The sequence below is a fragment of the Rhamphochromis sp. 'chilingali' genome (genome assembly GCF_963969265.1).
Source record: "Rhamphochromis sp. 'chilingali' genome assembly, chromosome: 2".
Lineage (NCBI taxonomy): Eukaryota > Metazoa > Chordata > Actinopteri > Cichliformes > Cichlidae > Rhamphochromis > Rhamphochromis sp. 'chilingali'.
In genome coordinates, this window is record NC_137930.1 from 35815335 (window position 1) to 35832625 (window position 17291).

General features: G+C 38.1%; 1 long non-coding RNA gene across 9 annotated transcripts; it reads right to left on the reverse strand.

Annotated features, from left to right (window-relative positions):
• Nucleotides 1-399: 399 nt before the first annotated feature.
• LOC308393129 lies at nucleotides 400-16044 on the reverse strand. 9 transcript variants are annotated; one of them, XR_013970926.1, is made up of 6 exons: nucleotides 15727-16044; nucleotides 14052-15509; nucleotides 7159-7660; nucleotides 3966-4034; nucleotides 3622-3798; nucleotides 400-3432 (listed from the first exon to the last, which is right to left on the reverse strand). It is a non-coding gene; the product is annotated as an uncharacterized lncRNA (long non-coding RNA). The 9 variants fall into 9 exon arrangements; XR_013970927.1 differs by lacking the exon at nucleotides 7159-7660 and adding an exon at nucleotides 12918-13112; XR_013970928.1 differs by lacking the exon at nucleotides 7159-7660 and adding an exon at nucleotides 12918-13112 and having other exon boundaries at nucleotides 13906-15509.
• Nucleotides 16045-17291: the final 1247 nt, after the last annotated feature.

Genomic DNA, 17291 nt, shown 5'->3' on the forward strand with positions numbered 1-17291 from the left:
GCCTAAGTTGCATTCACAGACTGTACGAATGCATTGCATAGATACAGGTAGCTAGTAATTAGTGTTAACATTAATAAAGTACTGACACTTCACTGGCCAGAACTACGGACACTTGTTTCCACCACTGAAAAAAAAATAGCCATCCATAAGACAAAATATCAAGTTACTATATGAAAATCTTGATTAAATAACTCAAAAATTCAAGTTATTTTTATGTCATTTGAGCTAGCAAGTCAAAATTTTGAGATGATAACCAGAAATATCAACTTATGGATGGCAAAAAAATGTTTCCCTTGAAAAGTTCTTGTTTGGTTTGTACAATAAACAGCAGAGGTAATCAGACTTAATGCTTTAAAACGGGTGTGACAAGGAAGGAGTCGACACAAGAGATTTGCCTTTTGTTATAAATAATATTTTATTAACGTAAACACCAAAGGGGGTCGATGCCAGGTGGAGTGGAAGAGAGAGTGAGCCTGGAAATCCCAGGTGAGCTGCATCAGCTGACAACCTTCCCATATCATCCAATTACAGGCTGCGATTTCTTTGTGGGAGGGCGCCACAGGTACCGGCAGCATAAACAAGAAGAGGGATACAGTGACTCAATTTAGCATCAACAAATTGCTCAAATAGGCAGTGTAGTAAACATGTTTATTTCTGCTGTGAACTTGGCTCTTTCATAATGGGTCTATGTGGCTAGACTCGATTTTTTGGCATTTATGCATCAGCTTTATTTTTCAGCCTCAGAGGTTGCTGCTTGATGATAACAGATCTGGGAACAGCAAGCTACCTCTAATGTATGAATGCTTTAAACAATAAATATTAATTTATTTGTATTTATTGACGTAAAAACAAAACTTAGGCAGCACAAAACCATCCAAATACGTTTCACAGCATGCATGTGTTAAATACATTGTGCAAAAGAGAAGAGCAAGGGAAAACGGTATAACATCCAAAAACATCGCACATAAACCTCCATTATCCATATAACTGGTAAATATATCAATGGTAAGAATGGCAATGAGTGCATAACTTGGAAGTTTTGGTCTGGTAGCTTCGGTGTAAACACCCCTAATGTACTTTGAATTGGCGTAAAGCTTTGTTGGAGGTTGGTTCCCTCTTTCTTGGCTAGAGAGTATCGTCACTGATTTCTAGAATCGATTTGATTCCGGTTCACAAGGTCCCGAATCAATTCGATCCACGATTCGATTCGATTTGAATCGGGGAAAATTTGCCTCAGACAGTCAGAAATATTATAATTCAGATCATGCATCAGTACATTTCCATATTTGGTACCACTTTACAATAAGGCTCCCCTTATAGATGCTAATAAATAGTTTATAGCTATATTATTAATTAATCTGTAAATGCTTTATAAACCATTATTAATGGTTTATTATGCATTAGTTAAGGGTGAGAAAGAGGAAAAAAACTGACCGGTTTCTTGCCAAATAGTGAGCCAAATGTGTTCACCTATATATTTCATCTAGAGTTGCTATATTAAACATTTCAGACTAAGTTACTATCCTGTAAGCACAATCAGCATTTGTAAACATATTTTTTATCATAGAAAATTGTACTTCAGAAATGCATTATAAATATCCACAACTATCAATCGGAGCTTTGTTGTAAAGTGTAAAGCATAAAACCATTTATTAATGAATAATAAATATTTATAAATGCCAAATGGGAGCCTTATTGTAAAGTGTAAAGCATGACACCATTTATTTATGACTAATAAACATTTATAAATGCCAAATGGGAGCCTTATTGTAAAGTGTAAAGCATAAAACCATTTATTAATGAATAATAAATATTTATAAATGCCAAATGGGAGCCTTATTGTAAAGTGTAAAGCATGACACCATTTATTTATGACTAATAAACATTTATAAATGCCAAATGGGAGCCTTATTGTAAAGTGTAAAGCATAACACCATTTATTAATGACTACTAAACATAAATGACAAAAGAAAGTTTTGTTGTAAAGTTTAAAACATGTCAACATTTATTAAGGACTAATAAACATTTATAAATGCCAAATGGGAGCCTTATTGTAAAGTGTAAAGCATAAGACCATTTATTAATGACTACTAAACATTTATAAATGACAAAAGATAGCTTTGTCGTAAAGTTTAAAACATGTCAACATTTATTAATCACTAATAAACATTTATAATTGCCTAAAGTGAGTCTTAAATGTATAATGTCACCATTTATAACACTTAGACCTAAATTACAATCAGTGCTTGAAATAACATTTAACTACTGTCAAAAATGGCAATGTATTGTAAGAGTAACACATGTAACATTAAATGTGTTTTTTAAAACACCAAACAGTCACCCACTCCAAAAAAAGTTCATGCCAGACTGGTTCAAACTGGAAATATTTTTTGTATGTCCTTAAATAAGCGTCCCAGTGGTCCATCAGGGTGTCGCGAACCAAGCCAAGATGACCACTCAAGAACCATCAGGTGTTCCTCCAGCAACTTCTCAGTGCGATTTCCTTAGTCTACGGACATGTCCTTTGATGGTCATCCAAGCCCTTTCGATATGCTGTGTATGACTGCCAGATTGAGGATATACAAACCACCTGCTGTGATTTACAGTGTAATGTCTGTACCCTATGTTTGTCAAAACATTCTTGTAGGCTTTCCACTCATCACTGATAATGGCACTACCCAACTTAGCATGCTGTCTGATCAGAGGAACAAGGTGGCGCCTTGATCGTTTTTCAACAAGTTTTAACACGAGCCTTCGCCTTTTGTCTTTAATTCCCATCATTCCAAATACCCATTTCTTCCTTTTCCATGCATTTCCAAAGCGTCCACGTGCATACTGAAAACAAAAAGAATAAAATTAAACAGAATATCTACAAAGAAACATTCAAAAAGATGGTTGCTTCTACTAATTTTTTTTACTTATGGTAAAGGTTTCCATGTTTAGAGGACACATTCAGATCTGCATTGATTCTAACAAACCTGTCTGAGAGTTTACCAACCTTTCGCTGATGACGGAGACAGCTTTCATCTATAACCACAAATTCTCTGTCACCACCAAGACGGTGTCCATTGTTTATTCTGTGTCTTTTAATTGCACGTATACAAACATGTCGAATGTGTCTTGCCATGCTACTTAGTGTTCTGGAGCTGCCAGCCACTTCATCATCGATCATATCTATTTGTCTGAGCCTGAGCCCTTGTGAAAATCTGTGATAGAAATTGAGGCAATTATTACTTACTGAGGCCCTAATTTTATTTCACAAGTCTCGTATTGGTGTTCAATTATGAAAGGTGCATTGCTATTAATGTCTACATCTACATATACCTGTAAATGAACTTCATCCAACTGAAAAGAGATGTTTTTGATTTCTCAAAGAGGGAGCTAGTTCTAATTGTTCTGGAAACTTTCCTATGACTTGCTCTTTTGCAGCACCTGAGAACATACAAATGAGTTAAGTAAAGAAATGGACCCTTAAACAAGAGCATTAATTGAAAAGATAATCACAAAATTAAGTATGAAGAAAATAATAATGAAAAGAGGTTAATGCTCCCTCTTGCATTGATAACCGAAATATTTTGTTATATTTACTACATGCACTACATTATCATGCATTATACATACCACATATATTGGTCTTTCTTCACCACGGAAATCATTTTCATCTTATGGTGACAAACAGGACATCTAAGCTTCTTTTTTAGCAGGTGTTTCTTCTGCAGCCATTTAATGAGCCTTAGTGCCTTATATTTAGTTTGTTTTCCTTCTATTCTGGCGCGCAATCTCATTCCCAGAGACATTCTGGTGGGAAAAAATGAGTAATTTATTTTATTATCACCTCGAAACACCGTAAAATACTCTATGGGAGTCTAGTGCAAATCGGTTCAGAGTTAAAGAACTTCACATGCTATATAAAACAAGCCCTATAATCAAAAATAGTCCCACGCAAAAAAAGAGGATTGTCTCACCTGTTATAATGTATCTCCGACTTTGTTATGTAGATCTAACCCGCTGGATTCATGCTAAAGAAATATGTTCTGCCGCCAAAGGGAGGGAAAACAAATTTAATTTAAACGCAGAGGAGCTTATACAACCATCCAATCACAGTTAACTTTATTAAGGAAAGCCCCTCCTCTCAGAGCGCGACAGGCAGTGGAGCGCTCTGGAAGGTCAAGCCAAAGGGGCACGAACAGACACACTGAAGGCGCTCGTTCAAGTTGCTGCACCATGGATGGAGCAGAAGATAAAAATTTGTGTGCGTCTGCGACTTACACAGTTAGCACACGTTCGAAGAGATACAAAAAGCAGAGACTGGATGATCTAGATTGCACTAAGCCAACGACGTCAGCAGTTAGACATGAAGGTGAGTATAATGCTAGCTAGCTAGCTACCGAGCCATTTGGCTGCTAGCTACAGTGGCTAACTAACATCACATAACATGTGAATAGCTCTATTACTATTGGTTATTCCAAACGATTGATATCACTTAGTTGTATATTTTTAGTTTTGTTTATGTGCATCATTAAATTTATATTAAACACCCTGTTAAGGCAGTACACATAAGAATTATTTGCCTTGTTTTAGAAATGTCTGAACCACCACATGTGTATATAACATAATTTTTACAAAGTGGCTTTTTATAAATTCAAGTTGTAACCGTTTTTAATCAATATTTTATTTGAGTTTCCCAAGTTTAGATTATAAATTATTTTAGTATTGTAATTTAATAATTGTTTGTTCTTTAGATTCTTCTTCTAATCCTGCCCCTACTGCAACTGCCCTTCTTAACAAGGAGCGAGAGAAACTGACTTTTCTTAAGGAGGAACTGGAGCGCGACACCCTGATGGACCACTGGGACGCTTATTTAAGGACATACAAAAAATATTTCCAGTTTGAACCAGTCTGGCATGAACTTTTTTTGGAGTGGGTGACTGTTTGGTGTTTTAAAAAAACACATTTAATGTTACATGTGTTACTCTTACAATACATTGCCATTTTTGACAGTAGTTAAATGTTATTTCAAGCACTGATTGTAATTTAGGTCTAAGTGTTATAAATGGTGACATTATACATTTAAGACTCACTTTTGGCAATTAAAAATGTTTATTAGTGATTAATAAATGTTGACATGTTTTAAACTTTACGACAAAGCTATCTTTTGTCATTTATAAATGTTTAGTAGTCATTAATAAATGGTGTTATGCTTTACACTTTACAATAAGGCTCCCATTTGGCATTTATAAATGTTTATTAGTCCTTAATAAATGGTGTCATGCTTTACACTTTACAATAAGGCTCCCATTTGGCATTTATAAATATTTATTATTCATTAATAAATGGTGTTATGCTTTACACTTTACAATAAGGCTCCCATTTGGCATTTATAAATGTTTATTAGTCCTTAATAAATGTTGACATGTTTTAAACTTTACAACAAAACTCTCTTTTGTCATTTATGTTTAGTAGTCATTAATAAATGGTGTCATGCTTTACACTTTACAATAAGGCTCCCATTTGGCATTTATAAATATTTATTATTCATTAATAAATGGTTTTATGCTTTACACTTTACAACAAAGCTCCGATTGATAGTTGTGGATATTTATAATGCATTTCTGAAGTAAAATTTTATATGATAAAAAATATGTTTACAAATGCTGATTGTGCTTACAGGATAGTAACTTAGTCTGAAATGTTTAATATAGCAACTCTAGATGAAATATATAGGTGAACACATTTGGCTCACTATTTGGCAAGAAACCGGTCAGTTTTTTTCCTCTTTCTCACCCTTAACTAATGCATAATAAACCATTAATAATGGTTTATAAAGCATTTACAAATTAATTAATAATATAGCTATAAACTATTTATTAGCATCTATAAGGGGAGCCTTATTGTAAAGTGGTACCCCATATTTTTATATCTACAAAAAGAAAGCTGACACTTGAGACTTGTGCATAACAAGCAAGCGAATAATGCAGAAAACAGATTTTTAGATGAGAGAGAGAGAGAGAGAGAGAGAGAGCTGTGCATGAAGTGTGATTTTATTGTGGTGGAAACAAAACAGGAAAAGTAAGAGGGGATTCATGACGATTATATCAAATGTGAAGCGTAGTTTGCTGCTTCTTTTGCTGCTGGTTCAGTGAATTTTGGTTGGAGATAAATAAAACCTGCAGCTTCAGAATCTAACGCAAAAAGGGCGTAAACACAAAGCGCGGACCCGCCGAAACATCAGAATCAGCGAGCTGTCGGCTTTCAGCCTCGACCGTGTCCGTACCGTCGGGTGAGAAAGGCGACATCTCACTGATTCTGATCCGTCGGCGGGTCCGCACTTTGTGTTTACGTCTTTGTGCAGAATCCGTGTACCTGCTCTCATTTACTGTTTTAGCTGTTTGGTGGTTGTTGAAATTTTGTGAGGTTTAACCTGAGATTCTGGCTTTTCGGGCAAAATACATTTATATTAAAAAATCGATTCAGGATTTTAATGAATCAATATCATGTAATCCAAGCTAGAATCGATTTTAATCGATAAATCGATAATCAAAACTCACCCCTACTAGAGAGCCTTTTGTTTGGAGAACCTTTGAGGATGCTGCTTTGGTCGATGCTCATACTTTAATTCCAGTTATGTTTTGGTGGCTGGAATTTTGGCAAAGCAGTGCGGCGCCTGAATTATGCATTTGTAAAGAGACCACTGCTTCTGTCCTGTATGGACCTTTTGTATTTTATGCTTGTCCTAGTCTTTTCTGATTTAGTTTCACTGGCTTTTTACTCTTCAGCCATGAAATGCCAATGGAGGATTGTCATCACCCTGCCGGGCTGGCCGGTGGCACGAATGCCCAAGTTTGTCAAATTTATAAATGGAGAATGAGGCAACATAGGATTTTGAAACAGATGCATCTATTAAATATCTCAAATGAGTTCAAGTCTCAGTGACCTCAACCTTAATGTCAGCGGTCAACTTTTCTAAAAATATCTTGTGATTTTCAAATTTATACCATCTACTAGGACGCTGAGGGGTAGCACTGATGGACAGCAGTGTTTTTGTTCTAGCTTTCCCTAAACACTTAGATTTTTTTTTTCTTTTTTTAAGGAAAAAGCTGAGAAATTATTGAAAGAAATATACTGATTACCTAGAAACAGGCAATTCTGAATGAATACCTTCCTTTTGAGGCATATCCTCCTTCAAATTCATACAGCTTCCTCCAGCTCTCAGCACCTCTGAGCAGCTCCAACGGGGCAGCTTGAAGTTCAATGCCTTGCTTAAGGGCAGCTCAACTATTCACTTTAGCCACCCAGATTTTCCAGCCAGACACAGAGATGTGTGTGCATGTGTGTTACATCACGTAAGTGACCAGCTCCAGATCTATCTCAGGTAGGAATTAAGTGCCCTAGGGTCAGGTTATAATAAGGTGACACTCTCCTTCTCTCTGCCTCTTTCCCGTCAGTAATTCCTTCTGATGTCACCCTGCACTTCTCCCCAGTTCCTTATGCGAGAACCAGGGGGCATGGTGCATCCGCAGGAATGTCAATGATGGAGCCGTGTGTCGCCTTATGCTGCGGGGGAGCAGCGTCCTCGAATCATGATGAGGAGGAGAGTGCTTTCTAATGACAATACGACTCAGCCGCGGCACAAAGACAGATGCTGCTCCCTGGCTCTCCACTGCAAGAAATAAAGAATAAACTCTCTTTGCTTTTAAACTTTGAAGGTACATGTAAAAAGCCAGATATTTGCCAACGGCTCTAACCTGAAAATCTCTGAATACTGCATGAGAAACAGCTTGCTATGACTTCATAGTTTTTTCCTGTTAAAAAAAATACCTTTTGGGGAGGGGGTGGACGAAAATAAAGTGGCATGCAATAAACCTATACGTGCAAAACGGCTAACTACTGCAGGCTTTTTTGTTTTTATGGTTTGAGCACTTTAAATGGTCATTTTGTTTTAAACAGCCTTTTCTCTCTTTACCTACAGTGGGGCAAAAAAGTATTTAGTCAGCCACCGATTGTGCAAGTTCCCCCACCTAAAATGATGACAGAGGTCAGTAATTTGCACCAGAGGTACACTTCAACTGTGAGAGACAGAATGTGAAAAAAAAATCCATGAATTCACATGGTAGGATTTGTAAAGAATTTATTCATAAATTAGGGTGGAAAATAAGTATTTGGTCACCTCAAACAAGGAAAATCTCTGGCTCTCACAGACCTGTAACGTCTTCTGTAAGAAGCTTTTCTGTCCCCCACTCGTTACCTGTATGAATGGCACCTGTTTGAACTCATCATCTGTATAAAAGACACCTGTCCACAGCCTCAAACAGTCAGACTCCAAACTCCGCCATGGCCAAGACCAAAGAGCTTTCGAAGGACACCAGGAAAAGTATTGTAGACCTGCACCAGACTGGGAAGAGTGAATCTACAATAGGCAAGCAGCTTGGTGTGAAAAAATCAACTGTGGGAGCAATCATCAGAAAATGGAAGACATACAAGACCACTGATAATCTCCCTCGATCTGGGGCTCCACGCGAGATCTCATCCCGTGGGGTCAAAATGATCATGAGAACGGTGAGCAAAGATCCCAGAACCACACGGGGGGACCTGGTGAATGACCTGCAGAGAGCTGGGACCAAAGTAACAAAGGTCACCATCAGTAACACACTACAACGGCAGGGAATCAAATCCCGCAGTGCCAGACGTGTTCCGCTGCTGAAGCCAGTGCATGTCCAGGCCCATCTGAAGTTTGCCAGAGAGCACATGGATGATACAGCAGAGGATTGGGAGAATGTCATGTGGTCAGATGAAACCAAAGTAGAACTTTTTGGTATAAACTCAACTCGTCGTGTTTGGAGGAAGAAGAATACTGAGTTGCATCCCAAGAACACCATACCTACTGTGAAGCATGGGGGTGGAAACATCATGCTATGGGGCTGTTTTTCTGCCAAGGGGACAGGACGACTGATCCGTGTTAAGGACAGAATGAATGGGGCCATGTATCGTGAGATTTTGAGCCAAAACCTCCTTCCATCAGTGAGAACTTTGAAGATGAAACGAGGCTGGGTCTTCCAACATGACAATGATCCAAAACACACCGCCCGGGCAACAAAGGAGTGGCTCCGTAAGAAGCATTTGAAAGTCCTGGAGTGGCCTAGCCAGTCTCCAGACCTCAACCCCATAGAAAATCTGTGGCGGGAGTTGAAAGTCCGTGTTGCTCGGCGACAGCCCCAAAACATCACTGCTCTCGAGAAGATCTGCATGGAGGAATGGGCCAAAATACCAGCTACTGTGTGTGCAAACCTGGTAAAGACCTATAGTAAACGTTTGACCTCTGTTATTGCCAACAAAGGTTATGTTACAAAGTATTGAGTTGTATTTTTGTTATTGACCAAATACTTATTTTCCACCCTGATTTACGAATAAATTCTTTACAAATCCTACCATGTGGATTCATGGATTTTTTTTTTCACATTCTGTCTCTCACAGTTGCAGTGTACCTCTGGTGCAAATTACTGACCTCTGTCATCATTTTAGGTGGGGGAACTTGCACAATCGGTGGCTGACTAAATACTTTTTTGCCCCACTGTATCTTTCTCTTACCCTAATTAGAACTACCAACTGCTCTACAGTACGATCAGAGTTTAATGTAGACATCAGGGAGATGGGGAGGACAGTAAAAGTGGACTAATTGATCACTGAACAGAACAACATCTGCAAACTTTACTGAAAGGAAGTAAAAGAAAAACAATTTGTGATTTCAGACACCTACGTATGTCCAGAAATTGTTTACTATATATGGATAATCGTCAAGTGACAAAATTAACCTGAAAAGTGTAGTTAGTTTAGAAATTCCTTAAATTTGCAAATATTAACACTCGATCTGTGATTCACTCTACTCATCCCCAACTGGTCACAGCTGCTGACTGCCCCTCCCTGAGCCTAGTTCTGCCTGAGGTTTCTACCTACCAAAAGGGATTTTTTTCCTTCCCACAGTCTCCAGGTGATTGCTCATATTGTTGTCTGATTGTTGTGGTTTTCTCTATTATGATTATTATGTAGGGTCTTTACCTTACAATATAAAGCGCCTCAAGGTTGTTGTGGTTTGATCTATATTTTTAAATGGGAATTGACAGAGACTGAGTCATTGTTAGATTCTGCCTCAAGTGGTCATTAAAGAAACTGCAATTTTTGGGGTTAAATTTTTCCATCCATGGGGTGCTGGTTTAGCTCTGCACGTTGAGCAGGCACCCACGTGCCTTATGGCTGAGAGCAGCCAGCCCGGGTTTGAGTCTGATCTGTGACCTTTTGCTGCATGTCTTCCCCCTTCTCTCTCTCTGCCCTCGCTTTCCTGTTGTTTCTTCACTGGATTTGTCAAATCAAGCTGAAAAAGGTCCCAAGATCTTTTTCCATCCCTGGAAGTTGCTTGCTTAGTGCATGGTGTTCATTTTGAAAAATTATGGCCCCAAGGATAGTGTAATGTGTGCTTTAGCATGGGCCCTAGTCTGTGACTTACTGATCTCTACTGTATTAGTGATACATTTTCTTCTGTTTCTTAGTTGAACTAACTCCTTGGCAAGAGCATAATGATACAAATGAGGGCTTCACTAACCAATGGGTGATGTCTCAATCTATCTTTTATTTACAGTCTGTTAAGCATTCAAGATATTGTTAGAAACATTTCTTTTGTCTCCCAGTGCTACTTACAGATCAACAGTCAGTCAGAACTAAAATATCAAAGTGCACCAAGGCACTCTTTATATAACATTTAACATTCCTTTATTCTCATGCCATAGTCATGTTTAACAAAAACAAAACAAAAAACTCCCCAATGAAGGTTTGAATGATGAAACATTTTTGGTGGGTTTAAACATTCTTGTGGGATGGGAATAAAGGAATTGCTTTCTATGTATCCCTTACAGAGAGCAGCTCAAACAAAAACAGTTTGAATCCAGGAAACAATCCTTTTCATAAACAGTTCAAGTACACCTACTGCATCATCACTTATGTGGACTCTGATACTCTTATTGTCCTTTTTAGGATACCCTGCAAGACCTACTTTCCCATTCCAGCTTAACATATCCCAGCTGTGACTGGAGCTATTATTCTTTGAAGTAAGTCTTTTTAAAAAGTGAAAGTACTGTAGTAGTAGTAGTGGTAATAGTTGTAGTTTTTTGTTTTGTCTTCTTCTAAACCTCTCTAACTTTACATGTCAGTCATATCATAAATTTGAAGACATGTTCCACATCTAGGTTAAGCATTAAAGAAATCCAGCTGTTTTGTCTCTTTGGTTTATCTTTAGCATCTTGAGAGCTGACTTGCTTCTCAGTTGTATTATCTTAATGTTCGAGGTTCTGTGCTTGCTTTGGTTTGTCTGTTTTTGATTAAAATAAATGCAAATCTGCCCATAAATGTTCATGAAAATCTGCTGATAGCGATATTAAAGAGGTGGCCTGGCCCAGCTTAGAAGTGATGGAGCCCATCTAGATCTGAATACAGGAACTTTTGGAAGAATTTTGTAATGTAGGGCATAATTGGACATTTTGAGGTAAAGACCTGATTGAAATACTAAAGACTGGAAGACACTGTCTTGATGTCCTTGTGAAAATACCACAATCTAGTACATATGAAAAAGGTTATGTTCATAGGACTGTGGAAATATTAAATACACCTCAAGACTTAGTAGCATGAAGAACCACCTCAAGCAGGAGTAACTTCTATCACACTCTCACAAGATTGTGGAGGAATTGTGGCCCACTCTTCGTTGCCATGTTGCTTCAGTACGTTGAGGTTTGTAGGAATTCCTTTAAGATCCACACCCCAGAATATTTCATTTGGGTTGAGATCTGGACTTTTACTGGATCATTGCAACATTTGACTCTTTTCTTTTCAGACATCAGATATCATTGTTCTCCAGAATCCTTTGGTATACAGAGCAGTTCACAGACAACTCTGTGACTGCAAGGTGCCCAGACCATGTGTCAAAACAAGAGCAAATCATCACTCCTCCATCACTGACAGTCAGTATGAGGTGTTTGTACAATATTGTCTCACCTGTCCAAAGAATATTGTTCCTGAAACCCTGTTGTTTGTTCAGGTACTGCCTGTACTGCCACTCTACACAGAGACAGAAGAGTCCTTCTCCTAGCAACCCTTCCAAACAAGCCATACATGTTCAGTGTGTTTCTAATTTTACTGTCATGAACTTTAGCATTTAACATGCTAACCGAGACCTGTAGAGTCTGAGATGTAGCCGTTTTGCAGTTTCTCTGACCTCGGGGTGAATTTGCTGGGACATCCACTACTTGGATGATCGTAGTATTTTGTTAGCACACCCCTGAATGCCCCAGACCAACAAACTGCTGAAACATCTGCTTTTTTAGAGGTGCTCACACTAGCTGATGATCAATTAATCAAGAGCAGTTGATTAGCAGCACCTGACTGATGCTTAATTCCTAATTTATTTTTCACATAACTGCACTTGTGGAGGCTGGGACTCGATTCATTCATGATGTGGAGGTCATTTTCAGTGTCAGTGGAGGTACGCAGTCTTGCACAGCTCTTGTTAAGCTATAACTCCTACATCATGTTCAAATTAACCTACATATAAACACTCCTAGTGAAGCAATCTGCAGTGGGCTTTTTCTCTCTCTCTTTTTTTTGTTTTTACTTTGGCCCAGCTGTCGCTGTACTTTTTAAAAACTTTATCTCTGTAGAATAAACCCACTGTATAAACTCCCCAACCTATAAAACTTCCAGGTATTTTTTTCTCTTGTTTGTACGATCTGTTTGAGCTCTTGGTATCGTGCATGCTTGCGCTGCATGCTTTTACATTTGGTTGGACCATAAAAAGAATCACATTTTTCACCACCTCGCTTCATATGATGCAGTTACGTGCTTTACAAAATCAAAGGTCATCAATATTTGCCACTTACACTTATGCTTTTGTATGTTTCCTCTACTCAGCACCTTTGATGTTTCCAGCTCATAGCTGCAATTTCACCATGGCTGAATCATTTTCTTTGTCGGACTCTTTCCTCTCTCTCTCTCTTTCTCTTGTAGGAGCAACAGCAGGCATTTGGCGGGGTTATCTCAGTCCAACAGATGACTTTCATTAGCAATCCAGAACTCTGCCAAAATTCCCACACACCATGATCATCACCAGATTTTCAAACAAAACACAGATCTCTGTCCCTGTTAGATACAACATGTTGTACTTTCGTGGACGGGAAAGTGACCTCTCAAAACCTAACATTTAGAAATCCGTTCCTCGATCTAAGTTTGATGTCCTTAGCCATTAAGCAAATACTCGTTCAGTTCCCAACAGTTCAATAAAACATTGTAGAAGCCAACTGACAGCTGAATAGATGTTGGCTTCTTGTGTCTGTTAGAAAAACAAAGCATTACAGTACTTTAAACAAAAGAGAGTCTTAGTGACGCAGCAGACGCTTGGGCTAGGAAGCATGGTCGTAACACCATCAGTTACGAAACAAGCAACATTCGGTATACAACAGTGTGAAATGAGAAACAACAGAATCGCACAGAATTAAACCGCATGTCTCGGGTCTCTTCCTATGATGTGCCTCCTCTTTGTGCATATAGTAGCCTGTGTAACACCCGTCCCACGTTCTATTGAGAGGGGCCCTGGGTTCCTGTTGTTACTTTCCTATTGATACTCCCTTTTTAATGCTTATGGTATTAAATATGTAATAAAACTACACTACATGGAAATAAATCACACACAAGCAGGTCAATTATAAAGTTAACTCCACTTTAGTGAATGCTGAATTAACAACACAAAGAAAATAAGTAAAATCAATAAAGTTTGTTAAACAATGATAAGGTATCTACCTCAACAGAAACAAAATAATCAAATAATATTGTGGGCCCACACGCACTCTCACCAAACACACACACACACACCTCAAGTGCTACAGTCTTTCTGCTAGCAAACCCCTCGTTGCAGGCCTGAGTCATGGCTCGGGTGCGTTGGGACCTAAAACAATATGGTCGCTTCACTTGTTGCAAAGCAGTAAAAATAAAAAGCACGTGCAAACAACAGTACTCACACCTCCAGGCAGTTCAAGGGGATAGCGGGGAAACTGGGTCACGGCTAGGGCTGCTCGATTATGGCAAAAATGATAATCGCGATTATTTTCACTGAAATTGAGATCTCGATTATTTGACGATATTTATTTAACCCTTTAAGACCTACCATAGAACCAAGTCCGCCAGAGCTTATATTATATTTTTACATGTTGTAGTGCCATTTGTGGGAGCATTTCAAGTTGCTATACAACTATTATAGCCCATATTTTAATAATATGTATGCATTAAGTCCATAGTAACTACATTAATTGCAAAAAAGTGCAATAAACTACAAAAAAAAATTGAAAATCATTTTTGGTTTTTTTGCATATATTTCTACTTGGAGAAATTTAAGAGGCTTATCCTTCAAAACTTTAAATACAAAAAAGTTGCAAAAAATAGTTTACAACAGGAAATTTATTTTGAGTGTCTTCATAGTTTTATTTTGGAGATACATAAATTTTTATATACTGCAGGAAAAACGAAAAAACAATCCTATGATGCAAATTTGCAAAGAAAACAGCATCAAAATAAACTATTTCCAGCAGTGCAATTCGAGTTCTAAGCATCCCAGAAACTATTCAGAAAAGTCAAACATGACCAGTATAGGCTTTTAAGGCCTACAAGTAAAAAAACTACAATTTCCGCGAAAATGACGTCACTTCCGGTTTCGGGCAGGAAATGGCGGAAATGTGACAGTTCGCGCTGACGTGTTACGAACAGCTGATCGGATCGGCAAAGCGTGTTTCTGGAATATTATGTTTTTGTTCCTGCAAGCGCTTTTTATGCAGTTTTTGCAAAGCTTTATGTGGAAGGAAACCGTGACCGAGGACAAACTGATGGCATCAGATGTAAGTACAACTCCTCCGGTTTCATATGCAAAACAAATTATTGCGCTAACTTACACGGTCCAGGTTCTACAGGGATTTAAAAATAGTTATGCAAAACGGAGCGTGCTGCTCTGACCGGATCTAAAGGGTTAACAATGACTTTAAAAAATAATATAAAATAGTGTGCAACACCACTGAAGTTTTTTTTACCTCTCTTTTCAACCAACGGCAGTCACTCTCCTCTCCAAATAACTTCTGCTTAGCTTTCCGAGCTTCCCTCGGGTCCTCTTAATCAGCGGTCTCCAACCTTTTTTGCGCCACAGACGGTTTATGCCCCACAATATTTTCACGGACCGGCCTTTAAGGTGTCGCGGATAAATGAGGGAGGGGCCAATAATCGGCTCAGTCATTTTTAATGATCGTTGAAAGCCCAGATCGTAATCGTGATTAAAATTCGATTAATTGAGCAGCCCTAGTCACGGCTACCAGCAGGCCGCGGCAGCAGCACTCACAGTCGTCCTTTCCACGTGCTCCCACGTGAACACATAACTTCAGCACACCAGCAGAAGGGACCTCTCTGACCACCAGCAAGACGTCCGTCTCCTCCTACTGAATCACACAACTCCGCTAAATGCCAGTTCACATGCGATAACATTCAATCTTAGCATTAGCTTAATAAATAAAAACAGAGCAGAACAAGAGCTTAGCGAATATGCTAGGCTACGCTAGCGGCTATGTTAGCAGTTGTGCTAGCGGCTGTGTTAGCGCTAATCCGTTTTACACAATATAACATTGGGTACAAGTGTCAGACAAAATCCACCTTTACCTCACAGTAGGGTACAACAGTTCTCGACTCCAGTTAACTATCCGTTAACCCGAAAATGCGTCTGTCGCCCTTCTATGAACTCTGCGTTCACTCGACACTGTTCAGCTCTCGTCTCTCTCGCTTCCTGCAGAGTGCACACGGCTCCCCACTTACTCCCACCCCTCTACCTGAGACTACTTCAGGGTTCACTGGAGCTGTAGTACATATCAATACCATATCAAAAATAATGACATAAACCTCAAAATACAAATAAAAAGGTTGTGCATTTAACTGACACACATCACATACTTTGCAGGCATTTGTATACATTCTTGAACACATTAAACATTTGCAATTAACTATCAATATTAATGAACAAATTGAAATAATGAGCTACTTATATAGCCAGGGCTACACCTGTATGAGACTAATCAAGAGGTATAATGTAGTTTTTAGTGTATGTGAATGTCAATTGTTCTTTTTTTTAAAAAAACAAAAAACTAACATAATTCCCCCAGAAGTATGTTTTGCACCTTCAACATTTATCTTTTCCAAGATTGCCCTGATGGGACATACCAATTCTCTACATCCCAAATAAAAATATGGAGCTTTTAAACACAATATTTTTTCTGTAGCTGTGGTCACTACATCAGAGAAGGTGATTATACAGTCGTAAAATATTGCATTTTTGAGACTGAGAGACTCGACGGACTACATTATGCTCCATGATCAATCGTGCTTGCTGGCCTTTATAACTTGCTCTGTCAGGTAGCAGGAAACAGACAACCAAAAGTTAGTGAAACAGTATGCATACACTGGCTGACTACCTCACTGTCCAGTTACACTGGCAATATTAATTAATTTTATCTCCGTTTTGCACTTATAGTTTGTATAATTTCTTAAGACTTTCTGCACCTTTTCTTACGTTTTGCCTATATGTATGTATTATAGACAAGAGACAAATAAACGATATAATAAATAGTTTCTTTTTTTGTATGCAGAAGTGCAAACCGGAGTGAAATTCCTTGTTTGTGCGCACAAAAGTCATTCTGATTCTGATTATTTATGGTTATACCCATCTGAACAACTTTTCACGTTAGTTTGTTTGAACCATCCAATCCAAGGAAACGTTTTGTTTTTAGTGAGAGGGTAACGACCCTACAGAGAATTTCTGTCACACTCACATGAACGAACTGTACAATAAATAAATAAACTTTTAGGACATGAAATCTTATTTTTTATTCTTTTTTTTTAAATTAATTTAGGTTTTTTAAAAGTTTTAAAAGTTTTTTATGAGATAAAATTATTCAGTGAATTCCTGCAGAATGTGAAAATATCTTGTAATGTTTGGTATGATGTGCGTGTCACTTTCCTTTTTAGCATTTGCTATTTTTCTGAGAATTGTATACATGTAAATGTACTGACTATTAAATATCTATTTTTAGATGTATAAATATATATATATATATTTTTTAAATACTGATAGGATTACATCCAGTTTTGTTTAAAATGCTGTAAAGTTTATTTGCACACACAAATATGCTTTGGAAGCTGAAATGGTCCAGAGGATCAAATATGTGAAAGCG